Source organism: Acinonyx jubatus, chromosome B1 (genome assembly GCF_027475565.1).
Source record: "Acinonyx jubatus isolate Ajub_Pintada_27869175 chromosome B1, VMU_Ajub_asm_v1.0, whole genome shotgun sequence".
Classification (NCBI taxonomy): domain Eukaryota; kingdom Metazoa; phylum Chordata; class Mammalia; order Carnivora; family Felidae; genus Acinonyx; species Acinonyx jubatus.
This window is the reverse complement of record NC_069382.1, coordinates 141,639,108-141,651,520: the sequence shown is the minus strand read 5'-3', so window position 1 is coordinate 141,651,520 and position 12,413 is coordinate 141,639,108. Positions and strand designations below refer to the sequence as shown.

The following is a 12,413-nucleotide window of genomic DNA, read 5'->3' as shown; positions in this document are numbered from 1 at the left end:
GAAAGCTGCATGAACTATGGCTCCAGAGTGGACTATTTCATAAAACTGCCTCTCCACATAGCTTTTAGAGGGTAACTTAATTTTGAATAATTTCAGACTTTCAGGAAAGTTGTAAAAATACAAAGAATTCTCATGTGCAATGTGCAATACCAGGATTCCTCAAATATTATCATTTTATCACATTTGCTTTATCATTCTTTTAAATCCGTTGATATATACTCTTTTTTCTGAAACACTCGAAGGTAAGTTTTAGACAGAACGTCCCTTCACCTTTAAATGCTTCTATTGTATTTCCTAAAATAACAATATTCTTACACATTATCACACTGCAGTTACCAAAATCAGGAAATTAATATTGATGCAATACCATTACTAATACCACTATCATTATCTAATTTATAAACAGATCATCTGCAAAGTTTGCCAAGTGTCCACTACTGTACTTTAAATGTTTCAAGAGCAAACCAAGGGTCACAGATTACAGATTACAGCTAGTTGTTTTGTCTCCTTGGTCTTCTTTTTTTTTTTTAATTGGAGTGTGGCTGACACACAATGTTACACCATTAGTTTCAGGTGTCTTCTTTAGTTTAGTCTTCTTTAGTATGAAATATTTCTTTATGCTTTTTTGCCTTTCATAACCTTGGTAGTTTGAAGAGTGCAAACTAGTTAATTTGCAGACTGTTCCTTAATTTGGGTTTGTCTGATATTCCATCATGATTAGATTCAGGAATGCACTCTTGTCAGAATATCATACAAATGCTATTATGCCCTTCTCAGGAGGCACATAACGTCTAAGTGTCCCATTACTGATGATGTTAATTTTATCACAGGGTAAAGATGATTTCTGGCAGGTTTCTCCACTGTAAAAGATACTATTTTTTTTCTTTGAAACATTTTTCTTTGCTCAAAAGATACTATTTTTTTCTCTGAATCCTGGCCAATAAGTATATTGTTGGGAGATACTTTGAAACTATGTTAAGTATATTGTCTTTCATCATACTTTCACCCTCTGGTTTTAGGACTCATTGGTGACTTTTGCCTGAAACAATTATTACTACAGTGATTGCCAGAAGGTGCTTTTCTAGCTCTACCCATCTTTCTGTCTTTATTAATTCTACTGTAAAGAAGAGCATTCTCTTCTTGCCCGTTTATTGACTTACTCATTTACTTCTATCAGTATGGATTCAAAGACTGTTATTTTATTCTTTGGGCTATAGTCCATTACTATCAAAGGTCATTATGATGTTCAGATTGTTCCATGGAAATCCTTCAAATTGGCCTCTGTGTCCTTTACACAACCTCACCACTTCTTTGAGCACTTTCTTGCTTTTTGGCACAAAAAATGCTCCAAGTTCATGGTGTACTTTTCCTGCCCTATACCTGGAGTCAGCCACTTCTCCAAGGAGCTCTGGATTCTTTCAGTGGAGAATGATATTTAGAAGTCAAGACCAGAGCCCTACAGGTGTTCATTGCTGCAGAAGTGTTCTCAGAAAGGCTTTTCGTAACAGCTATTTCAGCTGATAGATGACTTTGGGAAGTCTACAAGTTCATCACCCAACAGTCTCATACCCATTGGCTCCACCCACACAGCTATAGTTGGGTCTCCTTCACATCAACCTGTCCAAATGGTATACTCAAGGATTATTCTCAGTCACTGGGCTTCCTAAGGACCATTCCCACCTGAGTGGTGTCATTTATCCTCACTCCAAAAGCAAAGTATGTTGCAGAGGATTCCCATCTCCTCTCTTACTCCCCAAAATGGAATATATTGCTCCCTCCCTGCCTTGAAACTCTCTTTAATGTTTCCTCCTCTCACTCACCCCTTTCTTCATACAAATTTCTTTCGCCCGCTTTTTAATCCTAGTATTATTCTTACAAGTGCACAGAACTTGCTTCTTGGGCTCTTTTTATAGATTCTGGACTTTGAGACTGAAGAAAAAAAGAACTAACATAGACATCAACTCTTTCTTTTTTTTCTTCTTCTCCATCCCTAAAATTCATCATGCGTACCCCAGGGAACTGGGAAAATAAAGACAAACTCATCAGATGCTGAGGATTATAAAACTTAAGTCTTGAGACTATTAGAGTCAAATCATTTAGAACAGAGTGATTGCAAAAGAAAACAAAGTAAAATAGACAATATAATAGAAAACAAAGTACAATGAACAAAAGACTTTAAAATATACTAGACGTAAGAAAGGATGTAAGTGGGGCTCCTACATAGAGAATGTTTAAGGTTTAGAGTTGCTCAATGAATTATGTATGCAGAGATCACATCAAGGAGTACAATTTTCTATTCATGGGTCAGAGGTCAGACTTGGTCCATTATGGAGAAAGCCTTCAGGGAATCATTCTGAGGATGGGAAGCAGGAACTATAGTGAAAGGATTTTTGTGTAACCATGATGTATCCCAGAAACCAAAGGAAAATTGCAAGGAAAAGTACATGAGGAGTTAACTTGGACATTACTAAATATCTCATTGGTAAAACATTTCTCCTATTTATGTGGATGGACAAATTACTAAATATGTATGTATACCTATTTATTTTTTCCACATGTACACAAAAAAAGCCTTTCACTTTATAGAAAGATAATAGAAAGAAAGAAATGCATATGTTGTACTTTTAGGTTAAAATATATCTTTTATATTATATATTATTCATATTATGTATATATATTCATATAAATAATAAGTCTAAATCCTCAAGGGATTTATAATACTTACTGGTTGTCCAAAATGGAGTCCAGCCCAATGTTCCACATGATTTCACCTTCAGAAACCTGGTGTGCTGCTGACCTTTTACTCAGGCTGAAATTCTCGCTACTCTACCAAGATAGAAGTGGGAAACAGAATATATTCCATTTTCTTCTGTAAGCCACAACTCCTCCTACACCATGAAAATTAAATTTTATGTTCTCTACTCAAGCATAAGAAAAACTCTAGGGTCACTCCTATACATCCCAGAGTCAAGAACAAAATGTGTCCTTCCCACTGCTGCTTCTGCCTCCACATACTCTCTATACCTGCTATAGGAACCTGGGGTTGTAACACAGTCCTAGATTCAGGATGAGCTCTCAGGCAGATTTCTCTGGACAGAGTTTTTCCTCAAGCCCTTCTGTCTTTCATATGGTCTTGTTGTTGTTGTTGAGCATGTTTTCACTCTTTAACTTTATAAGCCATAAATATTGTTTTAAAGAAAAGACATGCCTCACTATGAAAATTCAGAACAAAGGACTAGAGAACACTGGATTCTTGACCTTGATGTTCCTTTGTGTATATACCACTGGTCTAAGATTAAACCACACCCAAGTTGGAATACCTAAAAGGATGGGGGAGTCTTGCTGCTCTCATTTTTGTGATCGATAGGAAGGAGAAGGGTAAAAGATAGAAACATTGCAGACAAATATATTGAGGTTAAGTACTGATTACAAATTACTGTTTTATAATCTGAGAGCTCCTACCTGTGATTTATAAAGGCAAGGTATTACACTCCTTCTACTCTTCAAGATAAGGAAAAGTTCATTTCAAAAGTCTTGGGCAATGGGAAAAACTTGGGTTGGCTCCTGCTAAATTTTTACTTTCTTTCACTAATCTTGAATTTACATTAGTCTTTTCATTATTCTGTGTGTGGGCTCTAATAAAAGCCCATTTTTCTGTCCAAGGGTCAGGGGTTAGGCTTGGATATGTCACAGATGGGATTTATATCTGGGTTCAGAAGCTTTTGTCTGTCACTCATTTTCCTTCCCTCAGGAATGATGTCCCTAAGGGAGGATTCTCTTCCATAGCGAGTGGTGAAGGGTTCAAGGCTAAACTCTTTATTCTGAAACTCTGGAAACAGGAGAATCAGGACAAATATATAAGGAGAGTTAACTTAGACTTTTCATTATTAACATTTGAAATAACAAATTTCTTCCCAGTGAAAACCAAAGCACTTTTGCTTATCTGTCTTTATTCATTTATTGTCCTAATTTGAAAAACAAAACAAGATTTAAAAACAACCAAGCCCTAAATTTTTGAGATCAAAATGTCATACTCAGTGTCCTAGCTTCTATCTTTCTAGCAGCTTCTACCAGTTGGAGCAAAGGGAGATCCCCTTCCACCATTTTTTCCCTGATTCTTCCCAGAAACAGCAAGGGAAGGTTTACAATCTGGGCATATCTTTCAAACCCAGATCCAGAATATAAATGCAATCTATGAATAATCTATTTCCTGTGGTCCCTTTCCTATCCAAGGTCAGAAGTGATTCTCCAAGGAGGAAAGAAGAGATGCTTTCTTTCCTGTATTATGAATCATTTCCACCAACCAAAATCCATAGGAATGATGAGGAGGGAGAAAAGAATGGTCCAAACTCCTCTTACCATCACTCCACTCTCCCACATCATCACTGATGAATGCCATACTTGGGTCTCTCCAAAATCCAGATTTCTATCATCTACTTCTTGCTCCTGACATTTCTCTGCTCTCAGAGCTCTGGGAACAGCTCAGTTGATCCAGTTGTTGCCAACCATCTCAGACAGACTCCAACTCTGGTGACAGTCCTTAGGGAAGGCAGGGTGGCATCCCTGCACAAACCCTGGGGACTTAAGTTTGTAGCAAGGATGGAAACAAGACATTTAATGCAGACATCTGGGCACTACCCAACTAACCAAGCCAAAATGATAAAACAGTTTTGGGGTTTTTGTTTTGTTTTGTTTTGTTTCTTTGTTTTGTTTTGTTTTGTTTTGTTTTGTTTTGTTTGAGAGAGTGAGACAGTGGGCAGAGAGAGAAGGAGAGAGAGAATCTCAAACAGGCTCCAAGCTCAGCACGGAGCCCAATGCAGTGCTTGATCTCACAATCCTGAGATCATGACCTGAGCCGAAATCAAGAGTTGGATGCTTAACCAACTGAGCCACGCAGGTGCCCCAAAACAGTCCTTTTTTTCAATTAACCAGTACTATATACAGACGTTTCTTCATAATAACCCATGGAAGTGATAGAATAGTATGAAGTAAAGGACAAAGTCCTAGGGTTTGGATAGGTTAGAGTGGTGGGGTGAAAAATGTCTAAAAACTTAATGGTTTGGCTTTAGGTTAAATTAAAATGCCCCATAGGTTATGACAAATTTGTCAAAATGACCACATAAAAAATAGATTAATTACTTTTGTAGATTAAGGGGACAGGCAGCATCAGCACAGTTTCATTGCATTTTCCCTACCCATGAACTTGGAGGAAAAAATCTCTGGGCCAATCCCTGAAAGGGGGAAATACTACCATCCAAGCCCTACTGGGTAACCTGAGCCCTAAGAACACTTCAGGCAGAGATACCAGGAATAGGGGATAACTTAAAACCCAAAACAAGCAACAAATTTACCTGGGAAACATCCCACATTTTGAATGGGAGCTGGATTCTTACAGAGTTTGAAGTTGCATACATGCAATCACCATTTCACACTCAAACTCTCTTGAGGATCCTAATTCTCTAATTCTCTGTACCTCCAGAGGGGGAAACATCATGGACAGGGGCCCCCTGTGGAAAACTCCCTCCTTTGCTGAATGCAGGGGTTTCTCCTGCTCCACACTGTGCTGTGATGAGCTCTGCAGAGCCTCAAGTGGAGGTCATCAGGGATATGTCAGGATAACACACCAGATATTTTAATTCCAAAGTTCAAATTTATTTCCAGAATTATAAACAACCACCTTTTCAAAATAAACACATGTTAAAGGACATATCAGTCTTGAAAAACATTAGAGAAGATAGAAAATGGGTGCAAAAGTAAAATAACTTTTAAAAGCAAAAGAAAACAATCCAAACAACAGCTTATTTGGCTCTCTGCATTTAAGAAAGTTCCTATCCTAGAGAAGAGATGAAGGAAAACATCAGGTGTCTTTTGTCCCATCCCACTCATCGCAACTATCAATGAATATCTGAATTCTTATTATAAGAACAAAAAATGTTATATTCCTTCAGAATTGATATCTGATTGCAACATGTCCTTTGTCTTAGATTTAGGGCTGGTAGTCCTGGCTAACTTCCCCACGGAAGGCACCCAAACCCTGCTAGCTCTTAAAACCAAAGGTTCATGTGCTGCTATCAGAGGAGAAGTCATGCAGTCCTCTGGCAAAATCAAGTCTGTTCTTTCACAAACAAAATTCTCTCATCTCCCTTTCTTCTCTGGTCACAAACTCCACTGACCTCATGGTTCTGTTTTCTCCAATGTCTCCATGCATCCAGGTGGCCCAGGACATCTCCAGCTTCTGTACAGACCTTGGGAGGAAAGTATATAATATGCATCCCACCTAGAAACAGGGATGCTATTTGGAGAGCAAGAGCTTCTTCTCATCTTCCTTCGCCACAGATGTGGGGTGCTGACACTCATCCCTCCTTCAGACAACTGGAAACATGGAATAGGAGGGAATGTCCACTTCCAAGGGATGAGCAAAATGCCCTCAGAAACATGTCTGTAAACCTGTCCTAAGTGGGAAAGGGGACATTTTACATTTGTAATAAGAACAACAAAAAAAAAACCCATGTTTTATGTTTATAAATCCCAATTATTCCTACCTTCACTTTTTGCTCAACCAACCTGAAGAAGACCAAATTTGTGTCCCTTGAGTCCAAGGTGGGTCTTGGGTATATCACAGAAAAAGAAAAAAGAAAACACAGACTCTCTCTGGGGGTATGCATGGGTCTCCTCTTCGTTGAAGTTCTAGTGGACGGATTTTCTCCCGTTCCAGATTCTAGAAGTTTTTGTGCTGCTGTCTGAGATGAAAGTAGAGAATCAAAGAGGCTATTTTTTATTGGTCCTCCACTCTAGTTACACATTAGCATAGCAGGGGAGATTTTTTAAAATACCAGTAGCACAGATTCCCAGAGAAATTAAATGAGAATCTCTAGAGGTAGAAAGAACCACTGCTTTAAAACTATTGAAATATCAATTCTCACCTCCAAGATATAAGTCACTGTGCTTTTCAGTAATCTCTATTTTAAAGGACAGTAGAGAAAAAGATATATATCTTTTTAGCAACTTAAGAAAAAAATTCACCCCAAATCATCCTACCTGATCTATCAGCTCAGTCCTTTTCCTTCTAAGGAGGTACCATTCTGATGGCTATATATTTACTCCTCCTCACCTTTCTTTCACAAGTATTTTTAAGGTATATGTAGTACATGTGTAACCCCAAGCTCTTAAATTGTACTGGTAGAAGGGCTGAGACTATAAAACTTAAGGTTATAAAACATCCCAGGCCCCAGACAGGTGAATTTCTATCCTTCAACCAACCACCAAAGGAAGTGACATGACTTTCCCAGCTCTGTATCCTTCCCCAACCCCCATCCTCAGCCCCCTTTATACACTGAATTGTATTCCTCCGAAATTACATATTGAAGTCTTAACTCCCAGTACCTTGAAATATGACTATATTTAGAGAAAAAGCCTTTAAATAGGTTAATCAAGATAAAATTGAGGTCACATGGAGAGTCCTAATCTAATATAACTGATGTCCTTATAAGAAGAAAGATTAGGACACAGAAAGAGAAAACATGGGCACACTGAGAAAGGACCATATGAAGACAAAGGAAGAAGACAGCCATCTACAAGCCAAGGAGAGAGGCCTCAGAATGAAATCAACCCTGCTGACACTTTGATCTTGGACTTCCAACCTCCAGAACTGTGAAAAAATAAATTTCCATTAAGCCTCCCAGTCTATAGCATTTTGCTATGATAGCCCTAGTGGACTAATACAGCCCCTAAGAATGAAATCTCTTTTCTCTTGTTTCTGCCCCTGCCACAGCCTCTCCTGCCTGCCAGCACTTGGTTCTCCATTAGGTTGTCTGGATAGGACTCAGGAGGAAATATAAAATCCAGATATTCTAGAGAGGCAAAACAGGATTTTTCTTCCCTAATTACCTGCTTCCATTCTTTCCTTCTGTATTCCTAGTGAGGAGCAGGACTAGTTAGGACAGTGTGAAGGGATATATTTTGTTGCCATAAAAATGCATAAGAATTATGCTACAACAGAGGTAGGAACCATGGGCCTGGACAAAGCAGGAGACTCAACACCCAGAGAGGAAGGATAGGAAGCAAGAAGCCTGGGACCACTAGGAAGAGTTACATTAATGACAAGAACCAAAATCAAATTATGATTTTTAATTCCACCTTTCCTTTCAATAACCCACACTGAGAAAAGACTAACTAGACATCAACCAAACTTGGAAAATATTCCCATAATCTATCAAAAATATGAGAAATAATCAAATGTTTTAGTCAAAAGGAGGCATTTAGATTAGACTCATGAAGAATTTTCCTTTCACCTTCTTAATCATATACCAGTATTAGCCCTTTCCTCTCTCTGCAGGCAAGCTCAATTAAGGAAACCAATTTTCTGCCCACAGGTTGGAGGTCAGAGGCTGATATATGTAAAGGTAGTGAAATCTGATCGTTCCATATGCAGTGTCCCCAAGGGAAAATGATCTTCCAACAGCCACAGGATAATCTAGAAATCGAGACTCAGGTAAAACAGCTCAGGATGAATTAATGTTTAACTGTCAAAATACTGAAATAATAACTTTTCTCAAAACATAGACCAAAAAATTCTTCACTACATGTCTAAATTTAGTGAATTTACTGAATGTCTCCATTTGAAGTATAATAGGTAAAACATTAGCTTATTTTTAAAGCCTAATGTCAAACAGGGTAATTTCTTAAAGGAAGTCACAGGACCAGTTGGGAGACATAAAAGTAACATAATTATAAGCCCTTTAACATCCTCCTCCCAACTCTCATTTACACACTTGTTTTTCCAGCTCTATCTGACTTATAGGCATGACCTCCCTACTGCCATTTTCTTCCTGGATTGGGGTCAAAGGTCCCTTCCCCAAGGGGCAGATGAAGGATGGGTAATTCTTCTCTCTTTAACCTTCCTAGTTCCACACTGCTCAAATTCAGTGGATCATGTAACCATAGTTCCTCTCCTCAGTCTGCCAAATAAACCTAAACATCACTGTATCATCCACTCCTCATTCCATTTTTTGTTTTCCAAAAAAAAAAAGAAAAAAAAAAGAAAGAAAGAAAGAAAGAAAGAAAGAAAGAAAACCAGTGCCCTTCACCTGCTTCCTGCTCCTAGCTTTGTCTTATTCTCAGAGGACTCTATTCTTGGAAGAGACCTGATGGCTCTAACTGTTCCAGGATCTACCAAGCTTGGGCCCTGTGTGGGCCTCTAGAGAATTTATATCCCTTAGAACAAACATTAATGGGAATAAAGCAGGAAAGAAGTGGCTGTGGAAATCTGGAAGGGTGGCAAAGTGCTCATCACTGTTCTTGTTTCTTTCCTTATACAGACTTTTTAAAAAATTATTATAGAATTACTAAACCCCTATGTAAAAGTTGGCAGGAGGGTGGGTGGGTTCCTTGGATTCTGGCCATGTGATAAAGACTGTTCAGTGAGAGCAGGAGACACTTGTCAAACACAGAATAAATGTGACTGAATAACATCTTCAGATAGTAATTCATATGAGTCTTTTTCTCCCTGTATTTTCCCTTCTTGTTTTATACTTGTCAGACATCAGAGAGGTTGCTCTTTGTCTCAGAAGAGGTGAGTGGTAGGGTTGGAAGCTGAAAAGTACTGGAAGACATTCTGGCTTTTGTTTTGCAAAACCTAAATCTTTACGATATGGGAATTTATGGAAGCAGAAGGGGAAACTTGAAGAACCATGAAAGGAGGAGGATTTCTCTCCATATTTACAAGAGATATTCCCAAGCTAAAGAAGGAAAATAGACTGTGGGTCCCGGAGTAGCAGCATCCAAACCATCAGAGTAGCAGCATCTTACTTCTAGTAGTAAGACCAGAATTTAGAACAACTATATGAGGCATAGAAGAAGACAAACTCAGAGGCAAGCTCATAAAGATTCCTGAGTCGCAAACACGGTATTGTCACACTGGAAAATCACAGAATTGAGCACCTGAGATTTTAATCTACTTGTAAAAACTTACAAGTTAAATGTTCACAGTTCCACTCGTGCTAGCAGAAAACAAGAGTCTCCTGGGTCAGAAACAAATGATGTTACTACTCCCAGCACAGCAGGCAGCATGATCTTCATGTTCACGTTGTTTTTACCTTGTCCCTCAAGTCCTACAGGGACTACACAAAACAGCATGAGCGAATGCTGCACATGCAGGGGGGTTGCATCACAGCTGAGGATTCTCAATTTTAGGAAGCCCCCATATGTTAAAGAGACTTCAAGAAAACCTACCCAACCTTTGTCCTGGAAGATGACATTTCCTTTATTATAGTGTGCAGCAAACAAATCTCTCTGCTTTGGGAAGAGATCCCATCTCTGTCTTCCAAAGCCGCTTGCTATATAAACATCCTTGAAAAGATCATCCATTAAAAAAGCTGTTAATTCTTCTGCTCACAAGACAGTAGAATTCAAAAACCATGATTAGTAGGGAATTGTCTCCCAACACTGTGTAGACAGGAACAATGGATGTCCCCCCTGTGACCTACGTGGTCTGATGATCAGTGACCAGAAGAGTCCCCTACCTTCACCCTGCACTAGACATGGGAACTATAGCAAAACCCAGAACAGGGTGAGTAGCTATACTAAAAAACAGACAGATTAAGTGAAGTCTGAATACAGAATATTCAGTTCTCTTCCTTCGTCAGGTTACTACATTGCCAGGTTTAGCCCCAAGTAGTATATTTGAGGATGATTATCTGGGGGAAAAAAAAAGGATAATCCTAATAGAAAACACCTTATATATGTGGGCATTCAATACATGTACATCATCTCTCCAAGAATGGCTATATCCTTGCCCAATAACCTTGCAGTGAGTGGCTGGTCCCACCCCTCTCCCTGACATAACTTCAAGTTTTATAGTACTCGATCTTAAAAAGAATAGGCAGCCAGGGATCATATCTCTGAGGAAAGTCTTTAAAACTCAAGAAAGAAATAGAAATAAAGACACAGAAATTCAGAGGAAATTGACAATGAAGAGAAATCAAATATTTTTTTTTAACGTTTATTTTTGAGACAGAGAGAGACAGAGCATGAACGGGGGAGGGGCAGAGAGAGAGGGAGACACAGAATCTGAAGCAGGCTCCAGGCTCTGAGCCATCAGCCCAGAGCCCGACGCGGGGCTTGAACTCACGGACCGCAAGATCGTGACCCGAGCTGAAGTCGGACGCTTAACCGACTGAGCCACCCAGGCGCCCCTCAAATACTTTTTTTTAAGTTACAGTTAAGTTTTCCACTTCAAAGATGGAACACACATACTTTTCCCTATCCCTTCCTCTAATACCACTAAAAGTCCTAGACATTATTATTACCCATCTGTTCTTGCATGTTGTCCACTTAGAGTCCTTAGCATATTAATCATAGTTGTCTTCAATTCTAGATCTGATCATTCTAAAATTTCTGCCATACCTGAGACTGATCCTGATGCTTACTCTGTCTCTTCAAACTCTGTGTTGTTTTGGCTTTTCGTCTGTTAGTATGCCTTGTAACCTTTTGCTGCAAACTAGACATTATGTACTAAGTAAAAGGAATCGTAGTAAATAGGCCTTCCATGTGATGTTTTGTTTATCTGGCTAAGAATTAATGTTTTCTGAAGCTGTAAGTTTCAGAGGCTAAAATTTCCTCTGGTATCTTTGTTTCTGTAAGCCCCTGTTGTCTTTAGATTTCCTTAGAGATTTCTTCTTAAATAATATCTGAGATGTGCAGGTCATTCCATTGAAATTCCATTATTATACATTATTATTCTGTCTTATTGAAGTATAGTAAAGTATGGTGGGGGGGGGGTGGAGAAGAGAAAGTATTATATAATCCTATGATTAGGTCTTAGACTTCTTCTTAGTGAGCCTGTCCCCTTAGGCTGGGACCTTCACAAATATTTCTCAGTTTTGTTTTTTTTTTCTCCCCATGGTGAGACAGCAAGGTTACAAAAGGGCTGGAATTTGCTATTTCCCTTCCCTAATCTGGTGAAATAGTTTCTCTTGATGCAGGCCTTGTTAAGAACAGAATGCTCTAAGCATATTTCAAAATGGTTATTCCTCCTACTGAAGTATAAGGAATTTCTCCTATCTTGACTTGAGAATGTGTTTGAGCTCCTAGAGGTAAAACTCACAAAAGTATGGGGATCCCCTAAGCCTAGATCTGGAGTTTTAACTCTCAAATTTGTCCATACTGAGCCTCCAGGAATTCACTAATTATACTTTCAATTTTCTACCCTAGTATTGGTTCATGTAGAGGTTTCTATTTGTGGGTACTTCTCTGGTTAGTTGTGATTCTCTATATGCATCTGTATGCCTCTCCAATTTGGGGGCAGAAGTCTTCCCTGTGACCAAAATTCTCTGTGGGGATCCAAGAAGGGTTGTTAATTTTTAGTTCCACATTTTTTTGTTGTTATAAAGACTGGAGTAACCATTTCTAAGATC

The 12,413-nt window shown here is 38.8% G+C and overlaps 1 long non-coding RNA gene across 2 annotated transcripts in view; it reads right to left on the bottom strand.

Annotated features, from left to right (window-relative positions):
* The window catches only part of LOC113597444 (uncharacterized), an 83,453-nt gene that overhangs the window by 46,976 nt on the left and 24,064 nt on the right, over positions 1 to 12,413 (bottom strand). For both annotated transcript variants that reach the window (XR_003418280.2, XR_008296273.1), the window contains exons 2-4: positions 6,565 to 6,740; positions 4,360 to 6,452; positions 2,726 to 2,826 (exon numbers count right to left, since the gene is read on the bottom strand). This is a non-coding gene — a long non-coding RNA (uncharacterized LOC113597444). The remainder of the gene's footprint in view (positions 1 to 2,725; positions 2,827 to 4,359; positions 6,453 to 6,564; positions 6,741 to 12,413) is intronic.